The sequence below is a fragment of the Phyllobates terribilis genome, unplaced genomic scaffold, assembly GCF_046119375.1.
Source record: "Phyllobates terribilis strain yellow unplaced genomic scaffold, ASM4611937v1 Scaffold_9__5_contigs__length_417890890, whole genome shotgun sequence".
NCBI classification, from domain to species: domain Eukaryota; kingdom Metazoa; phylum Chordata; class Amphibia; order Anura; family Dendrobatidae; genus Phyllobates; species Phyllobates terribilis.
The window spans coordinates 266474556-266502270 of record NW_027362769.1 but is presented as its reverse complement, the minus strand read 5'-3'; positions in this window follow the sequence as shown (position 1 = coordinate 266502270).

Sequence of the window (27715 nt, the reverse complement as noted above, 5' to 3'; positions counted from 1 at the left end):
TAATATGTGTGAGGGTAGCCCAGGAGATTTCCAAATGTGTGTGGGTAGAATATATATCCCACGGGGGTAAAATTGAAAAAAGTTGAAAAATATTTTTTTTTTGGACTTAGTCATTTTTCCGGCGTTTATCAGACTTTCAGATAGGGCAAATGTCAGTGAGCGTTCCGATTTCAGTTCCAGAGCGATTCGCCCAATGAGTCCTTGATATTTAGTCGTTTTTAGCCAATATTTTGGATTTTTGAAAATTTCACTTTTTTGTGAAAATATCCACTAAATGAGGGAATAATATGTGTGAGGGTAGCCCAGGAGAGTTCCAAATGTGTGTGGGTAGAATATATATCCCACGGGGGTAAAATTGAAAAAAGTAAAAAAATTTTTTTTTTTGGACTTAGTCATTTTTCCGGCGTTTATCAGACTTTCAGATAGGGCAAATGTCAGTGAGCATTCCGATTTCAGTTCCAGAGCGATTCCCCCAATGAGTCCTTGATATTTAGTCGTTTTCAGCCAATTTTCTGGATTTTTGAAAAATTCACTTTTTTGTGAAAATATCCACTAAATGAGGGAATAATATGTGTGAGGGTACCCCAGGAGAGTTCCAAATGTGTTTGGGTAGAATATATATCCCACGGGGGTAAAATTTAAAAAAGTTGAAAAATATTTTTTTTTTAGACTTAGTCATTTTTCCGGCGTTTATCAGACTTTTAGATAGGGCAAATGTCAGTGAGTGTTCCGATTTCAGTTCCAGAGCGATTCGCCCAATGAGTCCTTGATATGTAGTTGTTTTCAGCCAATATTTTGGATTTTTGAAAATTTCACTTTTTTGTGAAAATATCCACTAAATGAGGGAATAATATGTGTGAGGGTAGCCCAGGAGAGTTCCAAATGTGTGTGGGTAGAATATATATCCCACGGGGGTAAAATTGAAAAAAGTTAAAAAATTTTTTTTTTTTGGACTTAGTCATTTTTCCGGCGTTTATCAGACTTTCAGATAGGGCAAATGTCAGTGAGCGTTCCGATTTCAGTTCCAGAGCGATTCACCCAATGAGTCCTTGATATTTAGTCGTTTTCAGACAATATTTTGGATTTTTGAAAATTTCACTTTTTTGTGAAAATATCCACTAAATGAGGGAATAATATGTGTGAGGGTACCCCAGGAGTGTTGCAAATGTGTGTGGGTAGAATATATATCCCACGGGGGTAAAATTGAAAAAATTTGAAAAATTTTTTTTTTCTGGATTTAGTCATTTTTCCGGCGTTTATCAGACTTTCAGATAGGGCAAATGTCAGTGAGCGTTCCGATTTCAGTTCCAGAGCGATTCGCCCAATGAGTCCTTGATATTCAATCATTTTCAGCCAATTTTCTGGATTTTTGAAAAATTCACTTTTTTGTGAAAATATCCACTAAATGAGGGAATAATATGTGTGAGGGTACCCCAGGAGAGTTCCAAATGTGTGTGGGTAAAATATATATCCCACGGGGGTAAAATTGAAAAAAGTTGAAAAAAATTATTTTTTGGACTTAGCCATTTTTCCGGCATTTATCAGACTTTCAGATAGGGCAAACGTCAGTGAGCGTTCCGATTTCAGTTCCAGAGCGATTCGCCCAATGAGTCCTTGATATTTAGTCGTTTTCAGCCAATATTTTGGATTTTTGAAAATTTCACTTTTTTGTGAAAATATCCACTAAATGAGGGAATAATATGTGTGAGGGTAGCCCAGGAGATTTCCAAATGTGTGTGGGTAGAATATATATCCCACAGGGGTAAAATTGAAAAAAGTTGAAAAATATTTTTTTTTTGGACTTAGTCATTTTTCCGGCGTTTATCAGACTTTCAGATAGGGCAAATGTCAGTGAGCATTCCGATTTCAGTTCCAGAGCGATTCGCCCAATGAGTCCTTGATATTTTTTTGTTTTCAGCCAATTTTCTGGATTTTTGAAAATTTCACTTTTTTGTGAAAATATCTACTAAATGAGGGAATAATATGTGTGAGGGTACCACAGGAATTTTCCAAATGTGTGTGGGTAGAATATATATCCTATGGGAGTAAAATTGAAAAAAGTTCAAAAATTATTTTTTTTGGACTTAGTAATTTTTCCGACGTTTATCAGACTTTCAGATAGGGCAAATGTCAGTGAGCGTTCCGATTTCAGTTCCAGAGCGATTCGCCCAATGAGTCCTTGATATTTATTCGTTTTCAGCCAATTTTCTGGATTTTTGAAAGTTTCACTTTTTTGTGAAAATATCCACTAAATGAGGGAATAATATGTGTGAGGGTACCCCAGGAGAGTTCCAAATGTGTGTGGGTAGAATATGTATCCCACGGGGGTAAAATTGAAAAAAGTTGAAAAAAATTTTTTTTTGGACTTAGCCATTTTTCCGGCGTTTATCAGACTTTCAGATAGGGCAAATGTCAGTGAGCGTTCCGATTTCAGTTCCAGAGCGATTCGCCCAATGAGTCCTTGACATGTAGTCGTTTTCAGACAATATTTTGGATTTTTGAAAATTTCACTTTTTTGTGAAAATATTCACTAAATGAGGGAATAATATGTGTGAGGGTACCCCAGGAGAGTTCCAAATGTGTGTGGGTAGAAATATATCCCACGGGGGTAAAATTGAAAAAATGTGAAAAAATTTTTTTTTTGGACTTAGCCATTTTTCCGGCGTTTATCAGACTTTCAGATAGGGCAAATGTCAGTGAGCGTTCTGATTTCAGTTCCAGAGCGATTCGCCCAATGAGTCATTGATATTTAGTCGTTTTCAGCCAATTTTCTGGATTTTTGAAAATTTCATTTTTTTGTGAAAATATCCACTAAATGAAGGAATAATATGTGTGAGGTTACCCCAGGAGAGTTCCAAATGGGTGTGGATAGAATATGTATCCCACAGGGGTAAAATTGAAAAAAGTTGAAAAAAATTTTTTTTTGGACTTAGCCATTTTTCCGGCGTTTATCAGACTTTCAGATAGGGCAAATGTCAGTGAGCGTTCTGATTTAAGTTCCAGAGCGATTCGCCCAATGAGTCCTTGACATGTAGTCGTTTTCAGCCAATATTTTGGATGTTTGAAAATTTTACTTTTTTTGTGAAAATATCCACTAAATGAGGGAATAATATGTGTGAGGGTACCGCAGGAATGTTAAAAATGTGTGTGAGTAGAATATATAGCCTATGGGGTAAAATTGAAAAAAGTTTAAAAATTTTATTTTTTGGACTTAGTCATTTTTCCGGCATTTATCAGACTTTCAGATAGGGCAAATGTCAGTAAGCATTCCGATTTCAGTTCCAGAGCCATTCGCCCAATGAGTCCTTGATATGTAGTCGTTTTCAGCCAATATTTAGGATTTTTGAAAATTTCACTTTTTTGTGAAAATATCTACTAAATGAGGGAATAATATGTGTGAGTGTACCGCAGGAATGTTCCAAATGTGTGTGGGTAGAATATATATCCTATGGGAGTAAAATTGAAAAAAGTTCAAAAATTATTTTTTTTGGACTTAGTAATTTTTCCGCCGTTTATCAGACTTTCAGATAGGGCAAATGTCAGTGAGCGTTCCGATTTCAGTTCCAGAGCGATTCGCCCAATGAGTCCTTGATATTTATTTGTTTTCAGCCAATTTTCTGTATTTTTGAAAGTTTCACTTTTTTGTGAAAATATTCACTAAATGAGGGAATAATATGTGTGAGGGTACCCCAGGAGTGTTCCAAATGTGTGTGGGTAGAATATATATCCCACGGGGGTAAAATTGAAAAAAGTTTAAAAAAATTTTTTTTTGGACTTAGCCATTTTTCCGACGTTTATCAGACTTTCAGATAGGGCAAATGTCAGTGAGCGTTCCGATTTCAGTTCCAGTGCGATTCACCCAATGAGTCCTTGATATGTAGTCGTTTTCAGCCAATATTTTGGATTTTTGAAAATTTCACTTTTTTGTGAAAATATCCTCTAAATGAGGGAATAATATGTGTGAGGGTACCCCAGGAGAGTTCCAAATGTGTGTGGGTAGAATATATATCCCACGGGGGTAAAATTGAAAAAAGTTGAAAAAAAATTTTTTTTGGACTTAGCCATTTTTCCGGCGTTTATCAGACTTTCAGATAAAGCAAATGTCAGTAAGCGTTCCGATTTCAGTTCCAGAGCGATTCGCCCAATGAGTCCTTGATGTTTATTTGTTTTCAGCCAATTTTCTGGATTTTTGAAAATTTCACTTTTTTGTGAAAATATCTACTAAATGAGGGAATAATATGTGTGAGGGTACCGCAGGAATTTTCCAAATGTGTGTGGGTAGAATATATATCCTATGGGATTAAAATTGAAAAAAGTTCAAAAATTATTTTTTTTGGACTTAGTTATTTTTCCGACGTTTATCAGACTTTCAGATAGGGCAAATGTCAGTGAGCGTTCCGATTTCAGTTCCAGAGCGATTCGCCCAATGAGTCCTTGATATTTATTCGTTTCCAGCCAATTCTCTGGATTTTTGAAAATTTCACTTTTTTGCGAAAATATTCACTAAATGAGGGAATAATATGTGTGAGGGTACCCCAGGAGTGTTCCAAATGTGTGTGGGTAGAATATATATCCCACGGGGGTAAAATTGAAAAAAGTTGAAAAATATTTTTTTTTGGACTTAGCCATTTTTCCGACGTTTATCAGACTTTCAGATAGGGCAAATGTCAGTGAGCATTCCGATTTCAGTTCCAGAGCGATTCACCCAATGAGTCCTTGATATGTAGTCGTTTTCAGCCAATATTTTGAATTTTTGAAAATTTCACTTTTTTGTGAAAATATCCACTAAATGAGGGAATAATATGTGTGAGGGTACCCCAGGAGAGTTCCAAATGGGTGTGGGTAGAATATATCCCACGGGGGTAAAATTGAAAAAATGTGAAAAATTTTTTTTTTTGGACTCAGCCATTTTTCCGGCGTTTATCAGACTTTCAGATAGGGCAAATGTCAGTGAGCGTTCCGATTTCAGTTCCAGAGCGATTCGCCCAATGAGTCCTTGATATTTAGTCGTTTTCAGCCAATTTTCTGGATTTTTGAAAATTTCACTTTTTTGTGAAAATATCCACTAAATGAAGGAATAATATGTGTGAGGTTACCCCAGGAGAGTTCCAAATGGGTATGGATAGAATATGTATCCCACGGGGGTAAAATTGAAAAAAGTTGAAAAAAATTTTTTTTTGGACTTAGCCATTTTTCCGGCGTTTATCAGACTTTCAGATAGGGCAAATGTCAGTAAGCGTTCCGATTTCAGTTCGAGAGCGATTCGCCCAATGAGTCCGTGACATGTAGTCGTTTTCAGCCAATATTTTGGATTTTTGAAAATTTCACTTTTTTGTGAAAATATCTACTAAATGAGGGAATAAAATGTGTGAGGGTACCGCAGGAATGTTCCAAATGTGTGTGGGTAGAATATATATCCTATGGGAGTAAAATTGAAAAAAGTTTAAAAATTATTTTTTTTGGACTTAGTAATTTTTCCGCCGTTTATCAGACTTTCTGATAGGGCAAATGTCAGTGAGCGTTCCGATTTCAGTTCCAGAGCGATTCGCCCAATGAGTCCTTGATATTTATTCGTTTTCAGCCAATTTTCTGGATTTTTGAAAATTTCACTTTTTTGTGAAAATATCCACTAAATGAGGGAATAATATGTGTGAGGGTACCCCAGGAGAGTTCCAAATGTGTGTGGGTAGAATATGTATCCCACGGGGGTAAAATTGAAAAAAGTTGAAAAAAAATTTTTTTTGGACTTAGCCATTTTTCCAGCGTTTATCAGACTTTCAGATAGGGCAAATGTCAGTGAGCGTTCCGATTTCAGTTCCAGAGCGATTCGCCCAATGAGTCTGATATGTAGTCGTTTTCAGCCAATATTTGGATTTTTGAAAATTTCACTTTTTTGTGAAAATATTCACTAAATGAGGGAATAATATGTGTGAGGGTACCCCAGGAGTGTTCCAAATGTGTGTGGGTAGAATATATATCCCACGGGGGTAAAATTGAAAAAAGTTGAAAAATATTTTTTTTTGGACTTAGCCATTTTTCTGGCGTTTATCAGACTTTCAGATAGGGCAAATGTCAGTGAGCGTTCCGATTTCAGTTCCAGAGCGATTCGCCCAATGTGTCCTTGATATGTAGTCGTTTTCAGCCAATATTTGGATTTTTGAAAATTTCACTTTTTTGTGAAAATATCTACTAAATGAGGGAATAATATGTGTGAGGGTACCGCAGGAATGTTCCATATGTGTGTGGGTAGAATATATATCCTATGGGAGTAAAATTGGAAAAAGTTAAAAAATTATTTTTTTTAGACTTAGTAATTTTTCCGACGTTTATCAGACTTTCAGATAGGGCAAATGTCAGTGAGCGTTCCGATTTCAGTTCCAGAGCGATTCACCCAATGAGTCCTTGATATGTAGTCGTTTTCAGCCAATATTTTGGATTTTTGAAAATTTCATTTTTTTGTGAAAATATCCACTAAATGAGGGAATAATATGTGTGAGGGTACCCCAGGAGAGTTCCAAATGTGTGTGGGTAGAATATATATCCCACGGGGGTAAAATTGAAAAAAGTTCAAAAATTATTTTTTTTGGACTTAGTAATTTTTCCGCCGTTTATCAGACTTTCAGATAGGGCAAATGTCAGTGAGCGTTCCGATTTCAGTTCCAGAGCGATTCGCCCAATGAGTCCTTGATACTTATTCGTTTTCAGCCAATTTTCTGGATTTCTGAAAATTTCACTTTTTTGTGAAAATATCTACTAAATGAGGGAATAATATGTGTGAGGGTACCGCAGGAATGTTCCAAATGTGTGTGGGTAGAATATATATCCTATGGGAGTAAAATTGAAAAAAGTTCAAAAATTTTTTTTTTTGGACTTAGTCATCTTTCCGGCGTTTATCAGACTTTCAGATAGGGCAAATGTCAGTGAGCATTCCGATTTCAATTCCAGAGCGATTCACCCAATGAGTACTTGATATTTAGTCGTTTTCAGCCAGTTTTCTGGATTTTTGAAAAATTCACTTTTTTGCGAAAATATCCACTAAATGAGGGAATAATATGTTTGAGGGTACCCCAGGAGAGTTCCAAATGTGTGTGGGTAGAATATATATCCCACGGGGGTAAAATAAAAAAGTTGAAAAAAATTTTTTTTTGGACTTAGTCATTTTTCCGACGTTTATCAGACTTTCAGATAGGGCAAATGTCAGTGAGCATTCCGATTTCAGTTCCAGAGCGATTCGCCCAATGAGTCCTTGATATTTAGTCGTTTTCAGCCAATATTTTGGATTTTTGAAAATTTCACTTTTTTGTGAAAATATCCACTAAATGAGGGAATAATATGTGTGAGGGTACCGCAGGAATGTTAAAAATGTGTGTGAGTAGAATACATAGCCTATGGGGTAAAATTGAAAAAAGTTTAAAAATTTTATTTTTTGGACTTAGTCATTTTTCCGGCGTTTATCAGACTTTCAGATAGGGCAAATGTCAGTGAGCGTTCCGATTTCAGTTCCAGAGCGATTCGCCCAATGAGTCCTTGACATGTAGTCGTTTTCAGCCAATATTTTGGATTTTTGAAAATTTCACTTTTTTGTGAAAATATCCACTAAATGAGGGAATAATATGTGTGAGGGTACCCCAGGAGAGTTCCAAATGTGTGTGGGTAGAATATATATCCCACGGGGGTAAAATTGAAAAAAGTTCAAAAATTATTTTTTTTGGACTTAGTAATTTTTCCGCCGTTTATCAGACTTTCAGATAGGGCAAATGTCAGTGAGCGTTCCGATTTCAGTTCCAGAGCGATTCGCCCAATGAGTCCTTGATACTTATTCGTTTTCAGCCAATTTTCTGGATTTCTGAAAATTTCACTTTTTTGCGAAAATATCCACTAAATGAGGGAATAATATGTGTGAGGGTACCCCAGGAGTGTTCATAATGTGTGTGGGTAGAATATATATCCCACGGGAGTAAAATTGAAAGAAGGTGAAAATTTTTTTTTTTTTGGACTTAGTCATCTTTCCGGCGTTTATCAGACTTTCAGATAGGGCAAATGTCAGTGAGCATTCCGATTTCAATTCCAGAGCGATTCACCCAATGAGTACTTGATATTTAGTCGTTTTCAGCCAGTTTTCTGGATTTTTGAAAAATTCACTTTTTTGCGAAAATATCCACTAAATGAGGGAATAATATGTGTGAGGATACCCCAAGAGAGTTCCAAATGTGTGTGGGTAGAATATATATCCCACGGGGGTAAAATGAAAAAGTTAATTAATTTTTTTTTTTGGACTTAGCAATTTTTCCGGCGTTTATCAGACTTTCAGATAGGGCAAATGTCAGTGAGCATTCCGATTTCAGTTCCAGAGCGATTCGCCCAATGAGCCATTGATATTTCGTTGTTTTCAACTAATTTTCTGGATTTTTGAAAACTTCACTTTTTTGTGAAAATATCCACTAAATGAGGGAATAATATGTGTGAGGGTACCACAGGAGAGTTCCAAATGTGTGAGGGTAGAATATATATCCCACGTGGGTAAAATTGAAAAATGTTGAAAAATTTTTTTTTTCGCACTTAGCCATTTTTCCGGCGTTTATCAGACTTTCAGATGGGGCAAATGTCAGTGAGCGTTCCGATTTCAGTTCCAGAGCGATTCGCCCAATGAGTCCTTGATATTTAGTCGTTTTCAGCCAATTTTCTGGATTTTTGAAAATTTCACTTTTTTGTGAAAATATCCACTAAATGAGGGAATAATATGTGTGAGGGTACCCCAAGAGAGTTCCAAATGTGTGTGGGTAGAATATATATCCTACGGGGGTAAAATTGAAAAAAGTTGAAAAATTATTTTTTTTGGACTTAGTCATTTTTCCGGCGTTTATCAGACTTTCAGATAGGGCAAATGTCAGTGAGCGTTCCGATTTCAGTTCCAGAGCGATTCGCCCAATGAGTCCTTGATATTTAGTCGTTTTCAGCCAATTTTCAGAATTTTTGAAAATTTCACTTTTTTGTGAAAATATCCACTAAATGAGGGAATAATATGTGTGAGGGTACCCCAGGAGAGTTCCAAATGTGTTTGGGTAGAATATATATCCTACGGGGGTAAAATTGAAAAAAGTTGAAAAAAATTTTTTTGGGGACTTACTCATTTTTCCGGCGTTTGTCAGACTTTCAGATAGGGCAAATGTCAGTGAGCGTTCCAATTTCAGTTCCAGAGTGATTCGCCCAATGAGTCCTTGATATTTAGTCGTTTTCAGCCAATTTTCTGGATTTTTGAAAATTTCACTTTTTTGTGAAAATATCCACTAAATGAGGGAATAATATGTGTGAGCGTACCCCAGGAGAGTTCCAAATGTGTGTGGGTAGAATATATATCCTACGGGGGTAAAATTGAAAAAAGTTAAAAAATTATTTTTTTTGGACTTAGTGATTTTTCCGGCGTTTATCAGACTTTCAGATAGGGCAAATGTCAGTGAGCGTTCCGATTTCAGTTCCAGAGCGATTCGCCCAATGAGTACTTGATATTTAGTCGTTTTCAGCCAATATTTTGGATTTTTGAAAATTTCACTTTTTTGTGAAAATATCCACTAAATGAGGGAATAATATGTGTGAGGGTACCCCAGGAGATTTCCAAATGTGTGTGGGTAGAATATATATCCTACGGGGGTAAAATTGAAAAAAGTTTAAAAAATTTTTTTTTTGGACTTAGTCATTTTTCCGGCGTTTATCAGACTTTCAGATAGGGCAAATGTCAGTGATCGTTCCGATTTCAGTTCCAGAGCGATTCGCCCATTAGTCGTTTTCAGCCAATTTTCTGGATTTTTGAAAAATTCACTTTTTTGTGAAAATATCCACTAAATGAGGGAATAATATGTGTGAGGGTACCGCAGAATTGTTCCAAATGTGTATGGGTAGAATATATATCCTACGGGGGTAAAATTGAAAAAAGTTAAAAAATTATTTTTTTTGGACTTAGTGATTTTTCCGGCGTTTATCAGACTTTCAGATAGGGCAAATGTCAGTGAGCGTTCCGATTTCAGTTCCAGAGCGATTCACCCAATGAGCCATTGATATTTCGTTGTTTTCAACTAATTTTCTGGATTTTTGAAAACTTCACTTTTTTGTGAAAATATCCACTAAATGAGGGAATAATATGTGTGAGGGTACCACAGGAGAGTTCCAAATGTGTGAGGGTAGAATATATATCCCACGTGGGTAAAATTGAAAAATCTTGAAAAATTTTTTTTTTCGCACTTAGCCATTTTTCCGGCGTTTATCAGACTTTCAGATGGGGCAAATGTCAGTGAGCGTTCCGATTTCAGTTCCAGAGCGATTCGCCCAATGAGTCCTTGATATTTAGTCGTTTTCAGCCAATTTTCTGGATTTTTGAAAATTTCACTTTTTTGTGAAAATATCCACTAAATGAGGGAATAATATGTGTGAGGGTACCGCAGGATTGTTCCAAATGTGTGTGGGTAGAATATATATCCTACGGGGGTAAAATTGAAAAAAGTTAAAAAATTATTTTTTTTGGACTTAGTGATTTTTCCGGCGTTTATCAGACTTTCAGATAGGGCAAATGTCAGTGAGCGTTCCGATTTCAGTTCCAGAGCGATTCGCCCATTGAGTCCTTGATATTTAGTCGTTTTCAGCCAATTTTCTAGATTTTTGAAAATTTCACTTTTTTGTGAAAATATCCACTAAATGAGGGAATAATATGTGTGAGGGTACCCCAAGAGAGTTCCAAATGTGTGTGGGTAGAATATATATCCTACGGGGGTAAAATTGAAAAAAGTTGAAAAATTATTTTTTTTGGACTTAGTCATTTTTCCGGCGTTTATCAGACTTTCAGATAGGGCAAATGTCAGTGAGCGTTCCGATTTCAGTTCCAGAGCGATTCGCCCAATGAGTCCTTGATATTTAGTCGTTTTCAGCCAATTTTCAGAATTTTTGAAAATTTCACTTTTTTGTGAAAATATCCACTAAATGAGGGAATAATATGTGTGAGGGTACCCCAGGAGAGTTCCAAATGTGTTTGGGTAGAATATATATCCTACGGGGGTAAAATTGAAAAAAGTTTAAAAAATTTTTTTTTTGGACTTAGTCATTTTTCCGGCGTTTATCAGACTTTCAGATATGGCAAATGTCAGTGATCGTTCCGATTTCAGTTCCAGAGCGATTCGCCCATTAGTCGCTTTCAGCCAATTTTCTGGATTTTTGAAATATTCACTTTTTAGTGAAAATATCCACTAACTGAGGGAATAATATGTGTGAGGGTACCCCAGGAGAGTTCCAAATGTGTGTGGGTAAAATATATATCCCACGGGGGTAAAATTGAAAAAAGTTTAAAAAATTTTTTTTTTGGACTTAGTCATTTTTCCGGCGTTTATCAGACTTTCAGATAGGGCAAATAACAGTGAGCGTTCCGATTTCAGTTCCAGAGCGATTCGCCCAATGAGTCCTTGATATTTAGTCTTTTTCAGCCAATTTTTTGGATTTTTGAAAATATCACTTTTTTGTGAAAATATCCACTAAATGTGGGAATAATATGTGTGAGGGTACCCCAGGAGAGTTCCAAATATGTGTGGGTAGAATATATATCCCACTTGGGTAAAATTGAAAAAAGTTGAAAAAAAATTTTTTTTGGACTTAGCCATTTTTCCGGCGTTTATCAGACTTTCAGATAGGGCAAATGTCAGTGAGCGTTCCGATTTCAGTTCCAGAGCGATTCCCCCAAAGAATCCTTGATATGTTGTCGTTTTCAGCCAATATTTTGGATTTTTGAAAATTTCACTTTTTTGTGAAAATATCCACTAAATGAGGAAATAATATGTGTAAGGATACCGCAGTAATGTTCCAAATGTGTGTGGGTAGAATATATATCCCACGGGGGTAAAATTGAAAAAAGTTGAAAACATTTTTTTTTGGGACTTAGCCATTTTTCCGGCGTTTATCAGACTTTCAGATAGGGCAAATGTCAGTGAGCGTTCAGATTTCAGTTCCAGAGCGATTCGCCCAATGAGTCCTTGATATGTAGTCGTTTTCAGCCAATATTTTGGTTTTTTGAAAATTTCACTTTTTTGTGAAAATATCCACTAAATGAGGGAATAATATGTGTGAGGGTACAGCAGGAATGTTCCAAATGTGTGTGGGTAGAATATATATCCTACAGGGGTAAAATTGAAAAAAGTTGAAAAATTATTTTTTTTGGACTTAGTCATTTTTCCGGCGTTTATCAGACTTTCAGATAGGGCAAATGTCAGTGAGCGTTCCGATTTCAGTTCCAGAGCGATTCGCCCAATGAGTCCTTGATATTTAGTCGTTTTCAGCCAATATTTTGGATTTTTGAAAATTTCACTTTTTTGTGAAAATATCCACTAACTGAGGGAATAATATGTGTGAGGGTACCCCAGGAGAGTTCAAAATGTGTGTGTGTAAAATATATATCCCACGGGGGTAAAATTGAAAAAAAATTTTTTTTTGGACTTAGCTATTTTTCTGGCGTTTATCAGACTTTCAGATAGTGCAAATGTCAGTGAGCGTTCCGATTTCAGTTCCAGAGCGATTCGCCCAATGAGTCCTTGATATTTAGTCGTTTTCAGCCAATTTTCTGGATTTTTGAAAAATTCACTTTTTTGTGAAAATATCCACTAAATGAGGGAATAATATGTGTGAGGGTACCCAAGGAGAGTTCCAAATGTGTGTGGGTAGAATATATATCCCACGGGGGTAAAATTGAAAAAAGTTGAAAAAATTTTTTTTTTGGACTTAGCCATTTTTCCGGCGTTTATCAGACTTTCAGATAGGGCAAATGTCAGTGAGCGTTCCGATTTCAGTTCCAGAGCGATTCGCCCAATGAGTCCTTGATATTTAGTCGTTTTCAGCCAATATTTTGGATTTTTGAAAATTTCACTTTTTTGTGAAAATATCCACTAAATGAGGAAATAATATGTGTAAGGATACCGCAGTAATGTTCCAAATGTGTGTGGGTAGAATATATATCCCACGGGGGTAAAATTGAAAAAAGTTGAAAACATTTTTTTTTGGGACTTAGCCATTTTTCCGGCGTTTATCAGACTTTCAGATAGGGCAAATGTCAGTGAGCGTTCAGATTTCAGTTCCAGAGCGATTCGCCCAATGAGTCCTTGATATGTAGTCGTTTTCAGCCAATATTTTGGTTTTTTGAAAATTTCACTTTTTTGTGAAAATATCCACTAAATGAGGGAATAATATGTGTGAGGGTACAGCAGGAATGTTCAAAATGTGTGTGTGTAAAATATATATCCCACGGGGGTAAAATTGAAAAAAAATTTTTTTTTGGACTTAGCTATTTTTCTGGCGTTTATCAGACTTTCAGATAGTGCAAATGTCAGTGAGCGTTCCGATTTCAGTTCCAGAGCGATTCGCCCAATGAGTCCTTGATATTTAGTCGTTTTCAGCCAATTTTCTGGATTTTTGAAAAATTCACTTTTTTGTGAAAATATCCACTAAATGAGGGAATAATATGTGTGAGGGTACCCAAGGAGAGTTCCAAATGTGTGTGGGTAGAATATATATCCCACGGGGGTAAAATTGAAAAAAGTTGAAAAAATTTTTTTTTTGGAATTAGCCATTTTTCCGGCGTTTATCAGACTTTCAGATAGGGCAAATGTCAGTGAGCGTTCCGATTTCAGTTCCAGAGCGATTCGCCCAATGAGTCCTTGATATTTAGTCGTTTTCAGCCAATATTTTGGATTTTTGAAAATTTCACTTTTTTGTGAAAATATCCACTAACTGAGGGAATAATATGTGTGAGGGTACCCCAGGAGAGTTCAAAATGTGTGTGGGTAAAATATATATCCCACGGGGGTAAAATTGAAAAAAAATTTTTTTTTGGACTTTGCTATTTTTCTGGCGTTTATCAGACTTTCAGATAGTGCAAATGCCAGTGAGAGTTCCGATTTCAGTTCCAGAGCGATTCGCCCAATGAGTCCTTGATATTTTGTCGTTTTCAGCCAATTTTCTGGATTTTTTAAAAATTCACTTTTTTGTGAAAATATCCACTAAATGAGGGAATAATATGTGTGAGGGTACCCCAGGAGAGTTCCAAATGTGTGTGGGTAGAATATATATCCCACGGGGGTAAAATTGAAAAAAGTTGAAAAATATATTTTTTTGGACTTAGCCATTTTTCCGACGTTTATCAGACTTTCAGATAGGACAAATGTCAGTGAGCGTTCCGATTTCAGTTCCAGAGCGATTCACCCAATGAGTCCTTGATATTTATTCATTTTCAGCCAATTTTTTGGATTTTTGAAAATTTCACTTTTTTGTGAAAATATCCACTAAAAGAGGGAATAATATGTGTGAGGGTACCCCAGGAGAGTTCCAAATGTGGGTGGGTAGAATATATATCCCACGGGGGTAAAATTGAAAAAAGTTGAAAACATTTTTTTTTGGGACTTAGCCATTTTTCCGGCGTTTATCAGACTTTCAGATAGGGCAAATGTCAGTGAGCGTTCAGATTTCAGTTCCAGAGCGATTCGCCCAATGAGTCCTTGATATTTAGTCGTTTTCAGCCAATTTTCTGGATTTTTGAGGATTTCACTTTTTTGTGAAAATATCCACTAAATGAGGGAATAATATGTGTGAGGGTACCGCAGGAATGTTAAAAATGTGTGTGAGTAGAATATATAGCCTATGGGGTAAAATTGAAAAAAGTTTAAAAATTTTATTTTTTGGACTTAGTCATTTTTCCGGCGTTTATCAGACTTTCAGATAGGGCAAATGTCAGTGAGCGTTCCGATTTCAGTTCCAGAGCGATTCGCCCAATGAGTCCTTAACGTAGTCGTTTTCAGCCAATATTTTGGATTTTTGAAAATTTCACTTTTTTGTGAAAATATCCACTAAATGAGGGAATAATATGTGTGAGGGTACCGCAGGAGAGTTCCAAATGTGTGTGGGTAGAATACATATCCTATGGGAGTAAAATTGAAAAAAGTTCAAAAATTATTTTTTTTGGACTTAGTAATTTTTCCGACGTTTATCAGACTTTCAGATAGGGCAAATGTCAGTGAGCGTTCCGATTTCAGTTCCAGAGCGATTCACCCAATGAGTCCTTGATATTTATTCGTTTTCAGCCAATTTTCTGGATTTTTGAAAATTTCACTTTTTTGTGAAAATATCCACTAAATGAGGGAATAATATGTGTGAGGGTACCCCAGGAGAGTTCCAAATGTGTGTGGGTAGAATATGTATCCCACGGGGGTAAAATTGAAAAAAGTTGAAAAAATTTTTTTTTTGGACTTAGCCATTTTTCCGGCGTTTATCAGACTTTCAGATAGGGCAAATGTCAGTGAGCGTTCCGATTTCAGTTCCAGAGCGATTCGCCCAATGAGTCCTTGACATGTAGTCGTTTTCAGCCAATATTTTGGATTTTTGAAAATTTCACTTTTTTGTGAAAATATCCACTAAATGAGGGAATAATATGTGTGAGGGTACCCCAGGAGAGTTCCAAATGTGTGTGGGTAGAATATATATCCCACGGGGTAAAATTGGAAAAGTTGAAAACATTTTTTTTTGGGACTTAGCCATTTTTCCGGCGTTTATCAGACTTTCAGATAGGGCAAATGTCAGTGAGCGTTCCGATTTCAGTTCCAGAGCGATTCACCCAGTGAGTCCTTGATATGTAGTAGTTTTCAGCCAATATTTTGGATTTTTTAAAATTTCACTTTTTTGTGAAAATATCCACTAAATGAGGGAATAATATGTGTGAGGGTACCCCAGGAGAGTTCCAAATGTGTGTGGGTAGAATATATATCCCACGGGGGTAAAATTGAAAAAAGTAAAAAAAAATTTTTTTTTGGACTTAGACATTTTTCCGGCGTTTATCAGACTTTCAGATAGGGCAATTGTCAGTGAGCGTTCCGATTTCAGTTCCAGAGAGATTCGCCCAATGAGTCCTTGATATTCATTCATTTTCAGCCAATTTTCTGGAATTTTGAAAAATTCACTTTTTTGTGAAAATATCCACTAAAAGAGGGAATAATATGTGTGAGGGTACCCCAGGAGAGTTCCAAATGTTTGTGGGTAGAATATATATCCCACGGGGGTAAAATTGAAAAAAGTTGAAAACATTTTTTTTTGGGACTTAGCCATTTTTCCGGCGTTTATCAGACTTTCAGATAGGGCAAATGTCAGTGAGCGTTCAGATTTCAGTTCCAGAGCGATTCGCCCAATGAGTCCTTGATATTTAGTCGTTTTCAGACAATTTTGTGGATTTTTGAGAATTTCACTTTTTTGTGAAAATATCCACTAAATGAGGGAATAATATGTGTGAGGGTACCTCAGGAGATTTCCAAATGTGTGTGGGTAGAATATATATCCCAAGGGGTAAAATTGAAAAAAGTTGAAAACATTTTTTTTTGGGACTTAGCCATTTTTCCGGCGTTTATCAGACTTTCAGATAGGGCAAATGTCAGTGAGCGTTCAAATTTCAGTTCCAGAGCGATTCGCCCAATGAGTCCTTGATATTTAGTCGTTTTCAGCCAATTTTCTGGATTTTTGAGAATTTCTCTTTTTTGTGAAAATATCCACTAAATGAGGGAATAATATGTGTGAGGGTACCCCAAGAGAGTTCCAAATGTGTGTGGGTAGAATATATATCCCACGGGGGTAAAATTGAAAAAAGTTGAAAAATATTTTTTTTTGGACTTAGCCATTTTTCCGACGTTTATCAGACTTTCAGATAGGGCAAATGTCAGTGAGCGTTCCGATTTCAGTTCCAGAGCGATTCACCCAATGAGTCCTTGATATGTAGTCGTTTTCAGCCAATATTTTGGATTTTTGAAAATTTCACTTTTTTGTGAAAATATCCACTAAATGAGGGAATAATATGTGTGAGGGTACCCCAGGAGAGTTCCAAATGTGTGTGGGTAGAATATATATCCCACGGGGTAAAATTGAAAAAAGTTGAAAACATTTTTTTTTGGGACTTAGCCATTTTTCCGGCGTTTATCAGACTTTCAGATAGGGCAAATGTCAGTGAGCGTTCAAATTTCAGTTCCAGAGCGATTCGCCCAATGAGTCCTTGATATTTAGTCGTTTTCAGAGAATTTTCTGGATTTTTGAGAATTTCTCTTTTTTGTGAAAATATCCACTAAATGAGGGAATAATATGTGTGAGGGTACCCCAAGAGAGTTCCAAATGTGTGTGGGTAGAATATATATCCCACGGGGGTAAAATTGAAAAAAGTTGAAAAATATTTTTTTTTAGACTTAGCCATTTTTCCGACGTTTATCAGACTTTCAGATAGGGCAAATGTCAGTGAGCGTTCCGATTTCAGTTCCAGAGCGATTCACCCAGTGAGTCCTTGATATGTAGTCGTTTTCAGCCAATATTTTGGATTTTTTAAAATTTCACTTTTTTGTGAAAATATCCACTAAATGAGGGAATAATATGTGTGAGGGTACCCCAGGAGAGTTCCAAATGTGTGTGGGTAGAATATATATCCCACGGGGGTAAAATTGAAAAAAGTTAAAAAAAATTTTTTTTTGGACTTAGACATTTTTCCGGCGTTTATCAGACTTTCAGATAGGGCAATTGTCAGTGAGCGTTCCGATTTCAGTTCCAGAGAGATTCGCCCAATGAGTCCTTGATATTCATTCATTTTCAGCCAATTTTCTGGAATTTTGAAAAATTCACTTTTTTGTGAAAATATCCACTAAATGAGGGAATAATATGTGTGAGGGTACCCCAGGAGAGATCCAAATGTGTGTGGGTAGAATATATATCCCACGGGGGTAAAGTTGAAAAAAGTTGAAAACATTTTTTTTTGGGACTTAGCCATTTTTCCGGCGTTTATCAGACTTTCAGATAGGGCAAATGTCAGTGAGCGTTCAAATTTCAGTTCCAGAGCGATTCGCCCAATGAGTCCTTGATATTTAGTCGTTTTCAGAGAATTTTCTGGATTTTTGAGAATTTCTCTTTTTTGTGAAAATATCCACTAAATGAGGGAATAATATGTGTGAGGGTACCCCAAGAGAGTTCCAAATGTGTGTGGGTAGAATATATATCCCACGGGGGTAAAATTGAAAAAAGTTGAAAAATATTTTTTTTTAGACTTAGCCATTTTTCCGACGTTTATCAGACTTTCAGATAGGGCAAATGTCAGTGAGCGTTCCGATTTCAGTTCCAGAGCGATTCACCCAGTGAGTCCTTGATATGTAGTCGTTTTCAGCCAATATTTTGGATTTTTTAAAATTTCACTTTTTTGTGAAAATATCCACTAAATGAGGGAATAATATGTGTGAGGGTACCCCAGGAGAGTTCCAAATGTGTGTGGGTAGAATATATATCCCACGGGGGTAAAATTGAAAAAAGTTTAAAAAAATTTTTTTTTGGACTTAGTCATCTTTCCGGCGTTTATCAGACTTTCAGATAGGGCAAATGTCAGTGAGCGTTCCGATTTCAGTTCCAGAGCGATTTGCCCAATGAGTCCTTGGTATGTAGTCGTTTTCAGCCAATATTTTGGATTTTTGAAAATTTCACTTTTTTGCGAAAATATCCACTAAATGAGGGAATAATATGTGTGAGGGTACAGCAGGAATGTTCCAAATGTGTGTGGGTAGAATATATATCCTACGGGGGTAAAATTGAAAAAAGTAAAAAAATTATTTTTTTTGCACTTAGTCATTTTTCTGGCGTTTATCAGACTTTCAGATAGGGCAAATGCCAGTGAGCGTTCCGATTTCAGTTCCAGAGCGATTCGCCCAATGAGTCCTTGGTATGTAGTCGTTTTCAGCCAATATTTTGGATTTTTGAAAATTTCACTTTTTTGTGAAAATATCCACTAAATGAGGGAATAATATGTGTGAGGGTACCGCAGGAATGTTCCAAATGTGTGTGGGTAGAATATATATCCTACAGGGGTAAAATTGAAAAAAGTTGAAAAATTATTTTTTTTGGACTTAGTCATTTTTCCGGCGTTTATCAGACTTTCAGATAGGGCAAATGTCAGTGAGCATTCCGATTTCAGTTCCAGAGCGATTCGCCCAATGAGTACTTGATATTTAGTCGTTTTCAGCCATTATTTTGGATTTTTGAAAATTTCACTTTTTTGTGAAAATATCCACTAAATGAGGGAATAATATGTGTGAGGGTACCCCAGGAGAGTTCCAAATGTGTGTGGGTAGAATATATATCCTACGGGGGTAAAATTGAAAAAAGTTGAAAAATTATTTTTTTTGGACTTAGTCATTTTTCCGGCGTTTATCAGACTTTCAGATAGGGCAAATGTCAGTGAGCATTCCGATTTCAGTTCCAGAGCGATTCGCCCAATGAGTACTTGATATTTAGTCGTTTTCAGCCATTTGTTTGGATTTTTGAAAATTTCACTTTTTTGTGAAAATATCCACTAAATGAGGGAATAATATGTGTGAGGGTACCCCAGGAGAGTTCCAAATGTGTGTGGGTAGAATATATATCCCACGGGGGTAAAATTGAAAAAAGTTTAAAAAATTTTTTTTTTTGGACTTAGTCATTTTTCCGGAGTTTATCAGACTTTCAGATAGGGCAAATGTCAGTAATCGTTCCGATTTCAGTTCCAGAGCGATTCGCCCATTAGTCGTTTTCAGCCAATTTTCTGGAATTTTGAAAAATTCACTTTTTTTGTGAAAATATCCACTAAATGAGGGAATAATATGTGTGAGGGTACCCCAGGAGTGTTCCAAATGTGTGTGGGTAGAATATATATCCCACGGGGGTAAAATTGAAAAAAGTTGAAAAATATTTTTTTTTTGGACTTAGTCATTTTTCCGGCGTTTATCAGACTTTCAGATAGGGCAAATGTCAGTGAGCGTTCCGATTTCAGTTCCAGAGCGATTCGCCCAATGAGTCCTTGATATTTAGTCGTTTTCAGCCAATATTTTGGATTTTTGAAAATTTCACTTTTTTGTGAAAATATCCACTAAATGAGGGAATAATATGTGTGAGGGTAGCCCAGGAGATTTCCAAATGTGTGTGGGTAGAATATATATCCCACGGGGGTAAAATTGAAAAAAGTTGAAAAATATTTTTTTTTTGGACTTAGTCATTTTTCCGGCGTTTATCAGACTTTCAGATAGGGCAAATGTCAGTGAGCGTTCCGATTTCAGTTCCAGAGCGATTCGCCCAATGAGTCCTTGATATTTAGTCGTTTTTAGCCAATATTTTGGATTTTTGAAAATTTCACTTTTTTGTGAAAATATCCACTAAATGAGGGAATAATATGTGTGAGGGTAGCCCAGGAGAGTTCCAAATGTGTGTGGGTAGAATATATATCCCACGGGGGTAAAATTGAAAAAAGTAAAAAAATTTTTTTTTTTGGACTTAGTCATTTTTCCGGCGTTTATCAGACTTTCAGATAGGGCAAATGTCAGTGAGCATTCCGATTTCAGTTCCAGAGCGATTCCCCCAATGAGTCCTTGATATTTAGTCGTTTTCAGCCAATTTTCTGGATTTTTGAAAAATTCACTTTTTTGTGAAAATATCCACTAAATGAGGGAATAATATGTGTGAGGGTACCCCAGGAGAGTTCCAAATGTGTTTGGGTAGAATATATATCCCACGGGGGTAAAATTTAAAAAAGTTGAAAAATATTTTTTTTTTAGACTTAGTCATTTTTCCGGCGTTTATCAGACTTTTAGATAGGGCAAATGTCAGTGAGTGTTCCGATTTCAGTTCCAGAGCGATTCGCCCAATGAGTCCTTGATATGTAGTTGTTTTCAGCCAATATTTTGGATTTTTGAAAATTTCACTTTTTTGTGAAAATATCCACTAAATGAGGGAATAATATGTGTGAGGGTAGCCCAGGAGAGTTCCAAATGTGTGTGGGTAGAATATATATCCCACGGGGGTAAAATTGAAAAAAGTTAAAAAATTTTTTTTTTTTGGACTTAGTCATTTTTCCGGCGTTTATCAGACTTTCAGATAGGGCAAATGTCAGTGAGCGTTCCGATTTCAGTTCCAGAGCGATTCACCCAATGAGTCCTTGATATTTAGTCGTTTTCAGACAATATTTTGGATTTTTGAAAATTTCACTTTTTTGTGAAAATATCCACTAAATGAGGGAATAATATGTGTGAGGGTACCCCAGGAGTGTTGCAAATGTGTGTGGGTAGAATATATATCCCACGGGGGTAAAATTGAAAAAATTTGAAAAATTTTTTTTTTCTGGATTTAGTCATTTTTCCGGCGTTTATCAGACTTTCAGATAGGGCAAATGTCAGTGAGCGTTCCGATTTCAGTTCCAGAGCGATTCGCCCAATGAGTCCTTGATATTCAATCATTTTCAGCCAATTTTCTGGATTTTTGAAAAATTCACTTTTTTGTGAAAATATCCACTAAATGAGGGAATAATATGTGTGAGGGTACCCCAGGAGAGTTCCAAATGTGTGTGGGTAAAATATATATCCCACGGGGGTAAAATTGAAAAAAGTTGAAAAAAATTATTTTTTGGACTTAGCCATTTTTCCGGCATTTATCAGACTTTCAGATAGGGCAAACGTCAGTGAGCGTTCCGATTTCAGTTCCAGAGCGATTCGCCCAATGAGTCCTTGATATTTAGTCGTTTTCAGCCAATATTTTGGATTTTTGAAAATTTCACTTTTTTGTGAAAATATCCACTAAATGAGGGAATAATATGTGTGAGGGTAGCCCAGGAGATTTCCAAATGTGTGTGGGTAGAATATATATCCCACGGGGGTAAAATTGAAAAAAGTTGAAAAATATTTTTTTTTTGGACTTAGTCATTTTTCCGGCGTTTATCAGACTTTCAGATAGGGCAAATGTCAGTGAGCATTCCGATTTCAGTTCCAGAGCGATTCGCCCAATGAGTCCTTGATATTTAGTCGTTTTCAGCCAATATTTTGGATTTTTGAAAATTTCACTTTTTTGTGAAAATATCCACTAAATGAGGGAATAATATGTGTGAGGGTAGCCCAGGAGAGTTCCAAATGTGTGTGGGTAGAATATATATCCCACGGGGGTAAAATTGAAAAAAGTAAAAAAATTTTTTTTTTTGGACTTAGTCATTTTTCCGGCGTTTATCAGACTTTCAGATGGGGCAAATGTCAGTGAGCGTTCCGATTTCAGTTCCAGAGCGATTCGCCCAATGAGTCCTTGATATTTAATCATTTTCAGCCAATTTTCTGGATTTTTGAAAAATTCACTTTTTTGTGAAAATATCCACTAAATGAGGGAATAATATGTGTGAGGGTACCCCAGGAGAGTTCCAAATGTGTGTGGGTAAAATATATATCCCACGGGGGTAAAATTGAAAAAAGTTAAAAAAAAATATTTTTTGGACTTAGCCATTTTTCCGGCGTTTATCAGACTTTCAGATAGGGCAAATGTCAGTGAGCGTTCCGATTTCAGTTCCAGAGCGATTCGCCCAATGAGTCCTTGATATTTAGTCGTTTTCAGCCAATATTTTGGATTTTTGAAAATTTCACTTTTTTGTGAAAATATCCACTAAATGAGGGAATAATATGTGTGAGGGTACCCCAGGAGTGTTCCAGATGTGTGTGGGTAGAATATATATCCCACGGGGGTAAAATTGAAAAAAGTTGAAAAAAATTTTTTTTTTGACTTAGTCATTTTTCCGGCATTTATCAGACTTTCAGATAGGGCAAATGTCAGTGAGCGTTCCGATTTCAGTTCCAGAGCGATTCGCCCAATGAATCCTTGATATTTAGTCTTTTTCAGCCAATTTTCTGGATTTTTGAAAAATTCACTTTTTTGTGAAAATATCCACTAAATGAGGGAATAATATGTGTGAGGGTACCCCAGGAGTGTTCCAAATGTGTGTGGGTAGAATATATATCCCACGGGGGTAAAATTGAAAAAAGTTGAAAAAAATTATTTTTTGGACTTAGCCATTTTTCCGGCGTTCATCAGACTTTCAGATAGGGCAAATGTCAGTGAGTGTTCCGATTTCAGTTCCAGAGCGATTCGCCCAATGAGTCCTTGATATTTAGTCGTTTTCAGCCAATATTTTGGATTTTTGAAAATTTCACTTTTTTGTGAAAATATCCACTAAATGAGGGAATAATATGTGTGAGGGTAGCCCAGGAGAGTTCCAAATGTGTGTGGGTAAAATATATATCCCACGGGGGTAAAATTGAAAAAAGTTGAAAAATTTTTTTTTTTGGACTTAGCCATTTTTCCGGCGTTTATCAGACTTTCAGATAGGGCAAATGTCAGTGAGCGTTCCGATTTCAGTTCCAGAGCGATTCGCCCAATGAGTCCTTGATATTTAGTCGTTTTAAGCCAATATTTTGGATTTTTGAAAATTTCACTTTTTTGTGAAAATATCCACTAAATGAGGGAATAATATGTGTGAGGGTACCCCAGGAGTGTTCCAAATGTGTGTGGGTAGAATATATATCCCACAGGGGTAAAATTGAAAAAAGTTAAAAAATTTATTTTTTTGGACTTAGTCATTTTTCCGGCGTTTATCAGACTTTCAGATAGGGCAAATGTCAGTGAGCGTTCCGATTTCAGTTCCAGAGCGATTCGCCCAATGAGTCCTTGATATTTAGTCGTTTTCAGGCAATTTTCTGGATTTTTGAAAAATTCACTTTTTTGTGAAAATATCCACTAAATGAGGGAATAATATGGGTGAGTGTTCCAAATGTGTTTGGGTAGAATATATATCCCACGGGGGTAAAATTGAAAAAAGTTGAAAAATTTTTTTTTTTCGACTTAGTCATTTTTCCGGCGTTTATCAGACTTTCAGATGGGGCAAATGTCAGTGAGCGTTCCGATTTCAGTTCCAGAGCGATTCGCCCAATGAGTCCTTGATATTTAATCATTTTCAGCCAATTTTCTGGATTTTTGAAAAATTCACTTTTTTGTGAAAATATCCACTAAATTAGGGAATAATGTGTGAGGGTAGCCCAGGAGAGTTCCAAATGTGTGTGGGTAGAATATATATCCCACGGGGGTAAAATTGAAAAAAGTTAAAACATTTTTTTTTTTTGGACTTATTCATTTTTCCGGCGTTTATCAGACTTTCAGATAGGGAAAATGTCAGTGAGCGTTCCGATTTCAGTTCCAGAGCGATTCGCCCAATGAGTCCTTGATATTTATTCATTTTCAGCCAATTTTCTGGTTTTTTAAAAAATTCACTTTTTTGTGAAAATATCCACTAAATGAGGGAATAATATGTGTGAGGGTACCCCAGGAGAGTTCCAAATGTGTGTGGGTAGAATATATATCCCACGGGGGTAAAACTGAAAAAAGTTGAAAAAACATTTTTTTTTGGACTTAGTCATTTTTCCGGTGTTTATCAGACTTTCAGATAGGGCAAATGTCAGTGAGTGTTCCAATTTCAGTTCCAGAGTGATTCGCCCAATGAGTCCTTGATATTTAGTCGTTTTCAGCCAATTTTCTGTATTTTTGAAAAATTCACTTTTTTGTGAAAATATCCACTAAATGAGGGAATAATATGTGTGAGGGTACCCCAGGAGTGTTCCAAATGTGTGTGGGTAGAATATATATCCCACGGGGGTAAAATTGAAAAAAGTTGAAAAAATTTTTTTTTTGGACTTAGTCATTTTTCCGGCGTTTATCAGACTTTCAGATGGGGCAAATGTCAGTGAGCGTTCCGATTTCAGTTCCAGAGCGATTCGCCCAATGAGTCCTTGATATTTAATCATTTTCAGCCAATTTTCTGGATTTTTGAAAAATTCACTTTTTTGTGAAAATATCCACTAAATGAGGGAATAATATGTGTGAGGGTACCCCAGGAGAGTTCCAAATGTGTGTGGGTAAAATATATATCCCACGGGGGTAAAATTGAAAAAAGTTAAAAAAAAATATTTTTTGGACTTAGCCATTTTTCCGGCGTTTATCAGACTTTCAGATAGGGCAAATGTCAGTGAGCGTTCCGATTTCAGTTCCAGAGCGATTCGCCCAATGAGTCCTTGATATTTAGTCGTTTTCAGCCAATATTTTGGATTTTTGAAAATTTCACTTTTTTGTGAAAATATCCACTAAATGAGGGAATAATATGTGTGAGGGTACCCCAGGAGTGTTCCAGATGTGTGTGGGTAGAATATATATCCCACGGGGGTAAAATTGAAAAAAGTTTAAAAAAAAATTTTTTTTGGACTTAGTCATTTTTCCAGCGTTTATCAGACTTTCAGATAGGGCAAATGTCAGTGAGCGTTCCGATTTCAGTTCCAGAGCGATTCGCCCAATGAGTCCTTGATATTTAATCATTTTCAGCCAATTTTCTGGATTTTTGAAAAATTCAATTTTTTGTGAAAATATCCACTAAATGAGGAAATAATATGTGTGAGGGTAGCCCAGGAGAGTTCCAAATGTGTGTGGGTAGAATATATATCCAATGGGGGTAAAATTGAAAAAAGTAAAAAAAATTTTTTTTTTTGGACTTAGTCATTTTTCCGGCGTTTATCAGACTTTCAGATAGGGCAAATGTCAGTGAGCGTTCCGATTTCAGTTCCAGAGCGATTCGCCCAATGAGTGCTTGATATTTAGTCGTTTTCAGCCAATTTTCTGGATTTTTGAAAAATTCACTTTTTTGTGAAAATATCCACTAAATGAGGGAATAATATGTGTGAGGGTAGCCCAGGAGAGTTCCAAATGTGTGTGGGTAGATTATATATCCCACGGGGGTAAAATTGAAAAAAGTTGAAAAAATTTTTTTTTTTGACTTTGTCATTTTTCCGGCGTTTATCAGACTTTCAGATAGGGCAAATGTCAGTGAGCATTCCGATTTCAGTTCCAGAGCGATTCGCCCAATGAATCCTTGATATTTAGTCTTTTTCAGCCAATTTTCTGGATTTTTGAAAAATTCACTTTTTTGTGAAAATATCCACTAAATGAGGGAATAATATGTGTGAGGGAAGCCCAGGAGAGTTCCAAATGTGTGTGGGTAGAATATATATCCAACGGGGGTAAAATTGAAAAAAGTAAAAAAATTTTTTTTTTTTGGACTTAGTCATTTTTCCGGCGTTTATCAGACTTTCAGATAGGGCAAATGTCAGTGAGCGTTCTGATTTCAGTTCCATAGCGATTCGCCCAATGAGTCCTTGATATTTAGTCATTTTCAGCCAATATTTTGGATTTTTGAAAATTTCACTTTTTTGTGAAAATATCCAATAAATAAGGGAATAATATGTGTGAGGGTACCCCAGGAGTGTTCCAAATGTGTGTGGGTAGAATATATATCCCACGGGGGTAAAATTGAAAAAAGTTAAAAAATTTATTTTTTTGGACTTAGTCATTTTTCCGGCGTTTATCAGACTTTCAGATAGGGCAAATGTCAGTGAGCGTTCCGATTTCAGTTCCAGAGCAATTCGCCCAATGAGTCCTTGATATTTAGTCATTTTCAGGCAATTTTCTGGATTTTTGAAAAATTCACTTTTTTGTGAAAATATCCACTAAATGAGTGAATAATATGTGTGAGGGTACCCCAGGAGAGTTCCAAATGTGTGTGAGTAAAATATATATCCCACGGGGGTAAAATTGAAAAAAGTTGAAAAAAATTATTTTTTGGACTTAGCCATTTTTCCGGCGTTCATCAGACTTTCAGATAGGGCAAATGTCAGTGAGTGTTCCGATTTCAGTTCCAGAGCGATTCGCCCAATGATTCCTTGATATTTAGTCGTTTTCAGCCAATATTTTGGATTTTTGAAAATTTCACTTTTTTGTGAAAATATCCACTAAATGAGGGAATAATATGTGTGAGTGTTCCAAATGTGTGTGGGTAGAATATATATCCCACGGGGGTAAAATTGAAAAAAGTTGAAAAATTTTTTTTTTTGGACTTAGTCATTTTTCCGGCGTTTATCAGACTTTCAGATGGGGCAAATGTCAGTGAGCGTTCCGATTTCAGTTCCAGAGCGATTCGCCCAATGAGTCCTTGATATTTAATCATTTTCAGCCAATTGTCTGGATTTTTGAAAAATTCACTTTTTTGTGAAAATATCCACTAAATGAGGGAATAATATGTGTGAGGGTAGCCCAGGAGAGTTCCAAATGTGTGTGGGTAGAATATATATCCCACGGGGGTAAAATTGAAAAAAGTTAAAACATTTTTTTTTTTTTGGACTTATTCATTTTTCCGGCGTTTATCAGACTTTCAGATAGGGCAAATGTCAGTGAGCGTTCCGATTTCAGTTCCAGAGCGATTCGCCCAATGAGTCCTTGATATTTATTCATTTTCAGCCAATTTTCTGGTTTTTTAAAAAATTCACTTTTTTGTGAAAATATCCACTAAATGAGGGAATAATATGTGTGAGGGTACCCCAGGAGAGTTCCAAATGTGTGTGGGTAGAATATATATCCCACGGGGGTAAAACTGAAAAAAGTTGAGAAAACATTTTTTTTTGGACTTAGTCATTTTTCCGGCGTTTATCAGACTTTCAGATAGGGCAAATGTCAGTGAGTGTTCCAATTTCAGTTCCAGAGCGATTCGCCCAATGAGTCCTTGATATTTAGTCGTTTTCAGCCAATATTTTGGATTTTTGAAAATTTCACTTTTTTGTGAAAATATCCACTAAATGAGGGAATAATATGTGTGATGGTACTCCAGGAGTGTTCCAAATGTGTGTGGGTAGAATATATATCCCACGGGGGTAAAATTGAAAAAAGTTGAAAAAAATTTTTTTTTTGACTTAGTCATTTTTCCGGCGTTTATCAGACTTTCAGATAGGGCAAATGTCAGTGAGCATTCCGATTTCAGTTC